Source organism: Melanerpes formicivorus, unplaced genomic scaffold (assembly GCF_026170545.1).
Source record: "Melanerpes formicivorus ecotype bairdi unplaced genomic scaffold, bMelFor1.0.p_v2 SCAF_1, whole genome shotgun sequence".
NCBI lineage: Eukaryota > Metazoa > Chordata > Aves > Piciformes > Picidae > Melanerpes > Melanerpes formicivorus.
The window spans coordinates 14,684,651-14,694,841 of record NW_027142353.1 but is presented as its reverse complement, the minus strand read 5'-3'; positions in this window follow the sequence as shown (position 1 = coordinate 14,694,841).

Genomic DNA, 10,191 nt, shown 5'->3' with positions numbered 1-10,191 from the left:
GGGCAGCCAGCCTGGATGGTCAATGAACTTCTGAGCGAATTAGAGGGACAAAAGAGGGTGCATCGTCTTTGGAAGGAAGGAGAGGTTACCCATGAAATGTTTAAGGATGCTACTAGGTCATGCAGGAAAAAAAATAGAGAGGCAAAAGCCCATTTAGAGCTTAGACTGGCCACTGCTGTGAAGGACAACAAAAATACTTTCTATAAATATATTAATAGGAAGAGGAGGGGCAAGGACAACCTCCACTCCTTGTTGGACATGGAGGGGAACATAGCAACAAAAGATGAGGAAAAGGCAGAGGTACTTAACACCTGCTTTGCCTCAAATTTTAATAGCAAGATAGGTTGTCTTCCAGACAACTGGGCTCCTGAGCTGGCAGATGGAGTCAGGGAGCAGCATAGTACCCCTATAATCCAGGAGAAAGTAGTTAAAGACCTGCTGAGCCACTTGGATCCCCACAAGTCCGTGGGAGCAGACGGGATCCATCTTAGGGTGCTGAGAGAGCTGAAAGATGAGCTGACCAAGATGCCCTCCATCATTTTTCAACAGTCCTGGCTCTCTGGAGAGGTCCCAGATGACTGAGGTCAGACTGACAGGTTATTGAAGAAGACTTTTCTGTTGCATAATTTTGAGCTTATTTATCTAAAAATGGCTTTTTAAGTACAGATAGAAAAACCCCAGTGGATCTTTATGAAATGTAAGAACGTAACCCTGAAAAGCTGGAATGTTTCAAAGAACCAGTGCCAAATGCTGTATATACTGAATGTACTTTTTCAGGTCTGTCACGTTAAACAGTTCAGTATAGTTAGTGCTCTACTGTTCAAGGTCAAGCCATTATATATATTTTTTCCCTGTTCATTTTTGAATCTCAGTAATATTTAGGAAAGTGCCATTAGTCCACTGTTTGAGTGACACAATAGCTTTTTTCTAGCTGTTTATTTTATGGGCATATTGGTGCTTGTGGTAGTTTGAGCCTTAACTGGGATTTAAGAGCTGGGGCAAGGCTGAGAATCCCTCCCCCACTCCCCACCCCCCCAGGCCCCCTGCCTCCTCTTTCATGATAGAGAGAAAAAGGGAAGTGGGAAAGAACAGGGAAGAAAAAGAAAAGGAATGAAAGGGAGATAAGAAAAAAAGAAGGAGGTAAATCTGCTGAGAAATAATTTGGAGGTGGTTTGGAAGTAGAGAGGTAAAAATTTCTTTAAACAATATATATATGTATAAAAAAATAACAGGAAGGGTTCACAAGGGTAAGGAACAAGGATGGATAGGGAGAACATACAAAACCAACAGTCCTTTGAAGAAATGTGGGTGCAGCAGGGAGAAAGACCAGGCCCATCCACATGACAGACAACCAGGAAGCCAGCAGAGACTCTCTTAGTCCTTTCGTCCTGGGGAGGCAGAAGCAAAAGAGAGGAAATGGCTGCAGTGTCTTCCTTTTTATAGGCATCCTGGATAGGGAGGGGGAGTGGAACAGGCTAACTCAGTTTCCCAGGGGGAAAATCTCCCTCTGTGAAGAGTAAGGCTTCTCACAACCCCTCCCCGCCACTGCTTTCAGGATGGGTGTAACCCATCACAGTGCTCTACATAAGTAATGAAAACATAGTCTAGTGTTTTGACATGTGACAGCAGAGGGTTATATCTAGTCTAAGCCCACTATGATTAGAGGGATGGAGGACAGCCTGAGGGAGTTGGGGCTATTCAGTCTGGAGAAGAGAAGGCTCCAAGGAGACCTTATTGTGGCCTTCCAGTATCTTAAGGGGACCTATAAGAAAGATGGTGAAGGACATTTTAGGGTGTCAGGTAATGATAGGACATGGGGGAATGGAACAAAAACAGAAAGGGGTGGATTAAAATTGGATATTAGGAAGAAGTTCTTCACCATGAGGGTGGATAGACACTGGAGCGGGTTGCCCAGGGTAGAATCCCCATCCCTGGAGGTTTTTAAGGCCAGGCTGGATGTGGCTCTGAGCAACCTCATCTAGTGTGAGGTGTCCCTGCCCATGGCAGGGGGTTTGGAGCTAGATGATCCTTGGGGTCCCTTCCAACCCTGACAATTCTATGATTCTATGATTAAAGTAGACAATACTTTTGGTAAGATTACTACTTCTGAAATTTGGAATTCAGTGTTTTTTTTTTGGCTGATGTGGTATGACACCTTCTGAAAAGTAATCATGCCAAAAAATACTAAGAAAGATTTGGTGCAGGATAGAAACTGTGATACAACTTACTGAGTTACATACCATAGGAGGAAGGGTTAGAGAAAGAAAGGCAGAGAATGTTTGTTATTTGGTATATCAAATTATCAGTGTGTGCACATAGTTCTGTCCTGTCCTTTTTCCCTTGGGTATTACTTCTGCTTCACAGCAACCTGAAAACGACTTTGTGTTTTCACCTAAGGCAACATAAATGTAAAATTCTTTTGGCTGAGGGTTAGAACAGTCCTAACCTTTACACCCAAGTGCCATCAAAATGAGCTAAGGTTTTAGCAGACCAAACCCTTTTTGCTCACAATTGGTTACATGTTGCTGAAGCAGTATCACAGGCCAACACAAAAAAGCTTACTAGCCCTCTGCTAGCACATTTGGAGACACTTGGAATACTCTAGCTGTTAAAATGACAAACCAAAGGAAATTCTTATCCCTTTGTGGGTAGATGCAATAGGAAAAGTTGCATACAAGCAAAAAGCAAGCATTAAAGATTCTTTAATGTTAACATAACATGATAATTCCTGATTTTCAGATTAAATACTCATTCAAATAATTTCAAGAAGTCAATCAGATAGTCTTGTGTTTGCTCACAGCACATTTTATTTCTGGAGTTTCTTAATATTATGGCAGCATGATGTGGCCGGTTGACGTTGCCCACTTAAGAAAGGGAATATGGTGGACGGAAGTTGGTAAATGGAAGGAATAGTCTAAACTAATTTCATTGGGAGAGTGGGAGGAAGCACCTTCGGAACTGGGAGTGAACTGGACATTTCCACGACTTTTCTGTCAGTCTTGCTTCCGCCTCTTCTTCGTGCAGCAGCTTTCTGTGCTGGGCTTTCTGCCAAGGCTCCGGCCTTCAAACTGACAAACTTGATAAGGCCTGTATTAACTCCTTTCCAATTAACACAAACTGCTTCTAATTTTTTTTTCCTCTCTTTTCTCTCTCTCTCTATCCCACTCTGGGAAAAGGGGGGGGAGAGAGGGGAGAGCGGAGGTGGGGAACCCCCTCTCTGCTGAGAGGGGTTACTCTCATTTCTGTGTTACTCTGTTGTATATCTTTGTATATATTGTAGATATTGTAAATTTGTAAATATTCCCCTGCATAGTCTACATTGCTTTGTAAATATAGCTCCACTGCTTTGCTAATTCAGCTTGTGAGTTTTTTTTCCTTTCCCTTCAAGTTTCTTTCCCTTTTACCTTACAAGGGGGAAGGGAGGAGGCTTCTCGGCCTTACCCTTCCACCCACCACATTTTTTTTTATTGGCGCCCAACGTGGGGCAGATAATTAGTTTAATTTATTATTTGATTGATTTAGTGTTTTCTAGCTGAATTAGCAAACATGAAGGTATTGTGGTTTGTGGAGCGATTATTCTTTTCAATTTTTGGGGCTCTGGTTTACAGGTATTGTTTGGGTTTGATTTTGGATTACCTGGGTAAATATTTGGTGCGGACAATTTATATGTGGGTTAGGTATAGAGTTAAACTATGGTATGGAAAATGTATTAATTTATTATGGCCAGTGAGATACAGGAATGTTACCTCCACCACTCTCCCAATTGAGATAAAGGGTTTTAAGATTCCACCTGAGGAGACAGTAACTTTAGGTGATGCCTGGGATCCAAAGGTGATTTATTTCATGTGTATAATTCTGCTGCTGGTGATAACTAATGTGTATTCTCTGTATTCCTGGCGTCGGGAGAAAAAGGTGTCCAGAGCTTGTTTTGTTATTAAAACTAGATCAAAAAGAAAACGCCTTGGCTCTAGGTCAGTCCCAGAGACATCTAGTGACGAAGAGTGTGCAGAATCGGTGTCAGCTAAAAAGAAGGCTAAAAAGTTAATTGGTAAGGCAGCTCTAAATGACTTTTCTGCTGATTCTAGCAAGCAGCCAAGGGCATCGGCTGGTATCAACATGGTGCCTACTCCTTCTCCTCCTTCTTCTTCTCCGTTGGCCATTAACGGAGCAACGTCACTTCCGCCCACTCCCTCGGTGGGACCGGAAGTCACTGCCCCAGCAGCTGATTTATCTCAGGACCTATCAGCTTCCATTAAGGTGGCTGTAAATTCAAACACAGCTCCAGTTAAGGTGGCTCCTTTAAAGACTAGAGCTGGAAAGGGCAAAGATGGAGAAGAAGAGGAGTTGGAGACTGATCCTGGTGAGGGGACCTCTACTCTAAAAGATCCTGCTCAGGAGGAAGAGAAGGTTTGTTTTAAAGATCTAGCTAACCTAGTGAGATCAAAGCAGGATAGAGATGAAGTTAGGAAGGCAGCTGGCAAAGGTGGTTCTCAGCTTAAAGAGATCCTTAGGAGAATGACAGCAGGATTATATGGGCAAAGAATTCAGGGAGATGAAGATGGAGATGATATTTCAGACTGTTCTTCGCCCCGGGAGGAATTGCGAAATGTCCGTAAAGATTTCACCAGGGCAGATAAGGAGCCAGTTCTAGCTTGGCTTAGTAGGTGTTATGATACAGGTGCTTCAGCTCTAACAGTTGGAGACAAGTCAGCAGCTCAGTTAGGAACTCTCTCAAGGGACAATGGAATAGATAGACATCTAGGCGAAGCTCTCGGTAAGGTTAATCTGTGGATACGCCTTTTAATAGCGGTTGCCCTGAGATACCCTTCCCGAGATGATCTTCCCTGGAATCCTAAACCCTGGACTACCATAGATGAGGGAATTAAGCGCTTGAGAGAATTTGCTGTTAGAGAGATACTCTATGGTGAACATGAAACTCTGAATCCTGATGACATTCCTGTGGGTATTGGTCTTGCTAAAAAGATCATCAAACTTGCTCCTTCTAATTATGCAAACATTCTGGCAAGCAGAATTGTGTCAAGAAGTTATGGTGGAGCTTCTCCTACGGTTGGCCAATTCAGTGATCAAATGAGACAATTGGAGGACAGCATGACACGTGGTTCTTTGGTTTCGGCCATTAAAACGATGTCTGGTGATATTCAGAATTGCATAAGAGAGTTAAAAGATTCCATATACCAATTGGCACAGAAGGATAATTTCAATTCCTCCTCCAGGTGGGTACAAGTCTCATCTGTGAGGAATACACGTCCTCCAAGGAGGTCATTCCAAAACAGGACATGTGCGCATGTTCCCCATAACTAGGGGTGCCCTGCCTCCCGCCAGGGGGAGGAGAGGGATAACAGAGATAACAGAATCTATTGGGATGTGTACATCCAGTGGCCTGGCACTTCACAGTTTCGGAAGTACAGGGCCTTGGTTGACACAGGAGCTCAGTGCACCATAATACCATCAAATTATCAGGGATCAGAGTCCATAACTATTCTGGGAGTCACTGGTGGATCTCAAGAGTTAAGTAAGGTAGAGGTTAATATAAGTTTAACTGGTAAACAATGGAGGAAGCATGCAGTTGTGACCGGACCTGATGCACCTTGTATTTTGGGAATTGATTTTCTGAGAGAAGGGCGTTTCAAAGACACTAGAGGTTACAAATGGGCTTTTGGAGTAGCTTCAATAGAAATTGATGGACAAAAATTGAAGCTGACTGCCAGACCTGAACTTTCTGATGAATCTGCAGTTGTGGGACAACATAAGATACAGGACATTAAATTGCTGGTTGCTTCTCAGACTGTGCATCACAGACAATACAGAACCAACCATGCCTCTTTGTTGCCCATCCAGAATCTGATTCGTCAGTTGGAAAGTCAGAAAGTCGTCAGCAAAACTCATTCACCTTTCAACAGTCCAGTGTGGCCTGTGCGGAAGCAGAATGGAGACTGGCGTCTGACGGTAGACTACCGAGCCCTAAATGAAGTGACACCACCTATGAGTGCAGCAGTACCAGACATGATGGAACTACAGTATGAGCTGGAATCCAAAGAGGCCAAATGGTATGCTACCATAGACATTGCTAATGCATTTTTCTCTATTCCCATAGCAGAGGAATGCAGGCCTCAGTTTGCTTTCACCTGGAGAGGAATCCAGTACACTTTCAACAGATTGCCAATGGGCTGGATCCACAGCTCAAGCATCTGTCATGCAGTGATCCACGATGCTCTGGAGAAAGGAGGTGCTCCAGAACACATCCAGTTCATCGATGATATCATCGTCTGGGGTAAAACTGCTGAGGAAGTCTTTGAGAAAGGTAACAAAATCATTGACATTCTTCTGGATGCAGGTTTTGCCATCAAGCGAGACAAGGTGAAAGGACCTACCACAGAAATTCAGTTTCTAGGAGTGCGGTGGCAGGATGGACGCCGACACATTCCAGTGGATGTGGTAAACAGAGTCTCCACCATGGCAAGTCCCACCAACAAACAAGAGACCCTACGTTTCTTGGGGATAGTGGGATTTTGGAGACTACACATTCCTGGATACAGTCAGATTGTGAAACCTCTGTATGATGTGACTCAAAAGAGAAACCATTTCCACTGGGGACCTGAGCAACAAGCAGCCTTTGACCAGATAAAGCAAGAGGTAGTTCAAGCAATGGGTCTGGGACCTGTCCGAGATGGTCCAGACATTAAGAACATTTTGTACACGGCTGCAAGTGACAATGGTCCAACCTGGTGCTTGTGGCAAAAAGCTCCAGGTGAGACACGTGGACGACCTCTTGGTTTCTGGAGTCGAGGTTACAGAGGTTCAGAGGCTAATTATACTCCAACAGAGAAAGAAATTTTAGCTGTGTATGAAGGAGTGAAAGCATCTTCTGAAGTGATTGGAACTGAATCACAACTTCTTCTAGCTCCCATATTACCAGTTTTGAATTGGATGTTCAAAGGCAAAGGCTCCACACCACATCATGCCACAGACTCAACCTGGTCTAAGTGGATGGCTCTGATAACACAGAGAACTCGAATGGGAAATCTTGAAAGACCTGGTCTAGTGGAGGTGATCTCAAGTTGGCCTGAAGGTATCAACTGTGCTAAACCTCCAGAGGAGAAAGTAACTCGTGCTGAGGAAGCTCCTCCTTACAATGACCTTTCTGATGATGAAAAGAAATATGCTTTGTTCACAGACGGTTCCTGTCGTCTTGTTGGAAACAAGCGAAGGTGGAAGTCTGCAGTGTGGAGTCCAACACGCCGAGTTGCAGAGGCGAAAGATGGACAAGGAGAATCCAGTCAGTTCGCAGAGGTAAAAGCTGTCCAGATAGCTCTCGACGTAGCTGAACGTGAGAGATGGCCAAAGCTTTATCTCTACACCGACTCATGGATGGTAGCCAATGCTCTATGGGGTTGGCTAAAGAACTGGAAAAAGAGTGGTTGGCAGAGAAAAGGAAAACCCATTTGGGCAGCCAACCTGTGGCAGGACATTGCTGATCGAATCGAGAGAATTCCAGTGAAAGTGAGACACATCGATGCTCACATTCCTAAGAGCAAAGCTACTGAGGAACAGCAACACAACCATCAGGCAGATCTAGCTGCAAGAGTTTCTCAAGTAGACATGGACTCTAATCTTGATCTCGACTGGAAACACCGAGGTGAGATATTCTTAGCTCGGTGGGCTCACGATTCATCAGGACATCAAGGCAGAGATGCAACATACCAATGGGCTCGTGACAGATCCATAGACATTTCCATGGATGCCATCACACAAGTCATCCATGACTGTGACATTTGTGCTGCTATTAAGCAGGCAAAACGACTTAAGCCCTTGTGGTATGGTGACAGATGGTCCAAGTACAAGTATGGTGAAGCTTGGCAGATTGACTACATCACTCTACCACGTTCTCGTTCTGGTAAGCAATACGTGCTTACTATGGTAGAGGCAAACACTGGATGGTTGGAAACTTATCCAGTTCCACATGCAACTGCACGCAACACCATTCTCGGTCTGGAGGGACAGATCCTGTGGAGACACGGAACTCCGGAGAGGATTGAGTCAGACAACGGAACTCATTTCAAGAACAACCTTGTAAAGAACTGGGCAAAAGAGCACAGTATTGAGTGGATATTCCACATTCCCTACTATGCACCAGCTTCAGGGAAGATTGAACGCTACAACGGTTTGTTGAAGACCACTCTCAAAGCCATGGGAGGTGGATCTTTGAAAAACTGGGAAAAACATTTAGCACAAGCAACCTGGCTGGTAAATAGTAGAGGTTCAGTGAACCGAGCTGGACCTGCACATTCAGATTTGCTACGGAAAGTAGAAGGTGATAGAGTTCCTGTTGTTAGAGAAAAGAATCTGTTAGGTAAAACTGTTTGGGTATTTTCACCCTCAGGAGAGGCTAAACCTGTCCGAGGGGTGGTTTCAGCTGAAGGTCCGGGTCACACTTATTGGGTAATGCAAGAGAATGGTGGAATTCAGTGTATACCACAAAGAAATTTAACTTTAGCTGAAAGAGGTTAATTTCGAACTGCTGTACAGCTACATCGCGTCCAAAGGAAGAATCAACGAGGAATCTACGGTGCACGAACCCTGAGATCCCTGAGAGCCCTGAGTCAACTAAGAGACCCTGAGAATCCCTGTTTCCCTTTTCTTCGCTTCGTCGGTGAAGAAATTAACTGTTTTCCATTTTTCTCATTTTCTGATTTTCTTGGACTTTTGAATCATCTACATCTGAGCATAGCTGGAATGGACTATGAACTTTACTCACGAACTGTAAATATCGTTTTGGATTGGATGGACAGTATGAACAGCCAATGAAATTGTTTAGAAGGGGTGGACTGTGGCCGGTTGACGTTGCCCCCTTAAGAAATGGAATATGGTGGACGGAAGTTGGTAAACGGAAGGAATAGTCTAAACTAATTTCATTGGGAGAGTGGGAGGAAGCACCTTCGGAACTGGGAGTGAACTGGACATTTCCACGACTTTTCTGTCAGTCTTGCTTCCGCCTCTTCTTCGTGCAGCAGCTTTCTGTGCTGGGCTTTCTGCCAAGGCTCCGGCCTTCAAACTGACAAACTTGATAAGGCCTGTATTAACTCCTTTCCAATTAACACAAACTGCTTCTAATTTTTTTTTCCTCTCTTTTCTCTCTCTCTCTATCCCACTCTGGGAAAAGGGGGGGGAGAGAGGGGAGAGCGGAGGTGGGGAACCCCCTCTCTGCTGAGAGGGGTTACTCTCATTTCTGTGTTACTCTGTTGTATATCTTTGTATATATTGTAGATATTGTAAATTTGTAAATATTCCCCTGCATAGTCTACATTGCTTTGTAAATATAGCTCCACTGCTTTGCTAATTCAGCTTGTGAGTTTTTTTTCCTTTCCCTTCAAGTTTCTTTCCCTTTTACCTTACAAGGGGGAAGGGAGGAGGCTTCTCGGCCTTACCCTTCCACCCACCACACATGACTGGCAACAAAGAGGAGAAAAAAAGAACATTTTAATAGCTCTGCTGAGTTTAATTGCAGTGAAGCCTACATATTTGGAATGTTCAGTTTTTGTTCTTGTATGTCTTTGTCCTAGTTCTTTATAAATTTGTCTATATTCCATTTCGACAGTTCCATTTCCTTCCTAACACTCATAAAATCTTTCTATTAAACTTCTGGGAGTTATTACCTCCTAAGGAAAAAAAAAAAAAAAAAGTCCCTTTATCAGAATTTAATCCAACATATATTTAAGAGGAATTGACCTTCAGGTGATAAGTGTTCCTTACATTTTCAAAAGCAGGTTCATTTAAAGTGGCATTTCAGAAGAACCTGTAGTTATTTTTGAAAGTACGTGCACAAAGTTTATAACAGCAACCACATTTCATTTCTGTAAGTAGCAGCAAACAAATCCAAATAGTGCTCTTCTGACAAGAACAATTTCTATTTTGGATATTCTGTGAGTAGGTATATTTTTAATTAATAGCTTATCAGTGGAATAAAGTTACCATTGATTTGAAGTACCCATGTATTATCTGAAGAGAAAAATAATGCTGGGAAAAGTAATGATGGGAAAAACATTCAGGATTTATGTTAGCTAGGGTTATGAAAACATAGCAAAAAATTAATAGATCTCATTACTTTCTATTATTGAAACTCTCTGTGTGGGTTCTCAGTGGGATTCTGCAGCAGTTGTTATGAGTTTAAGT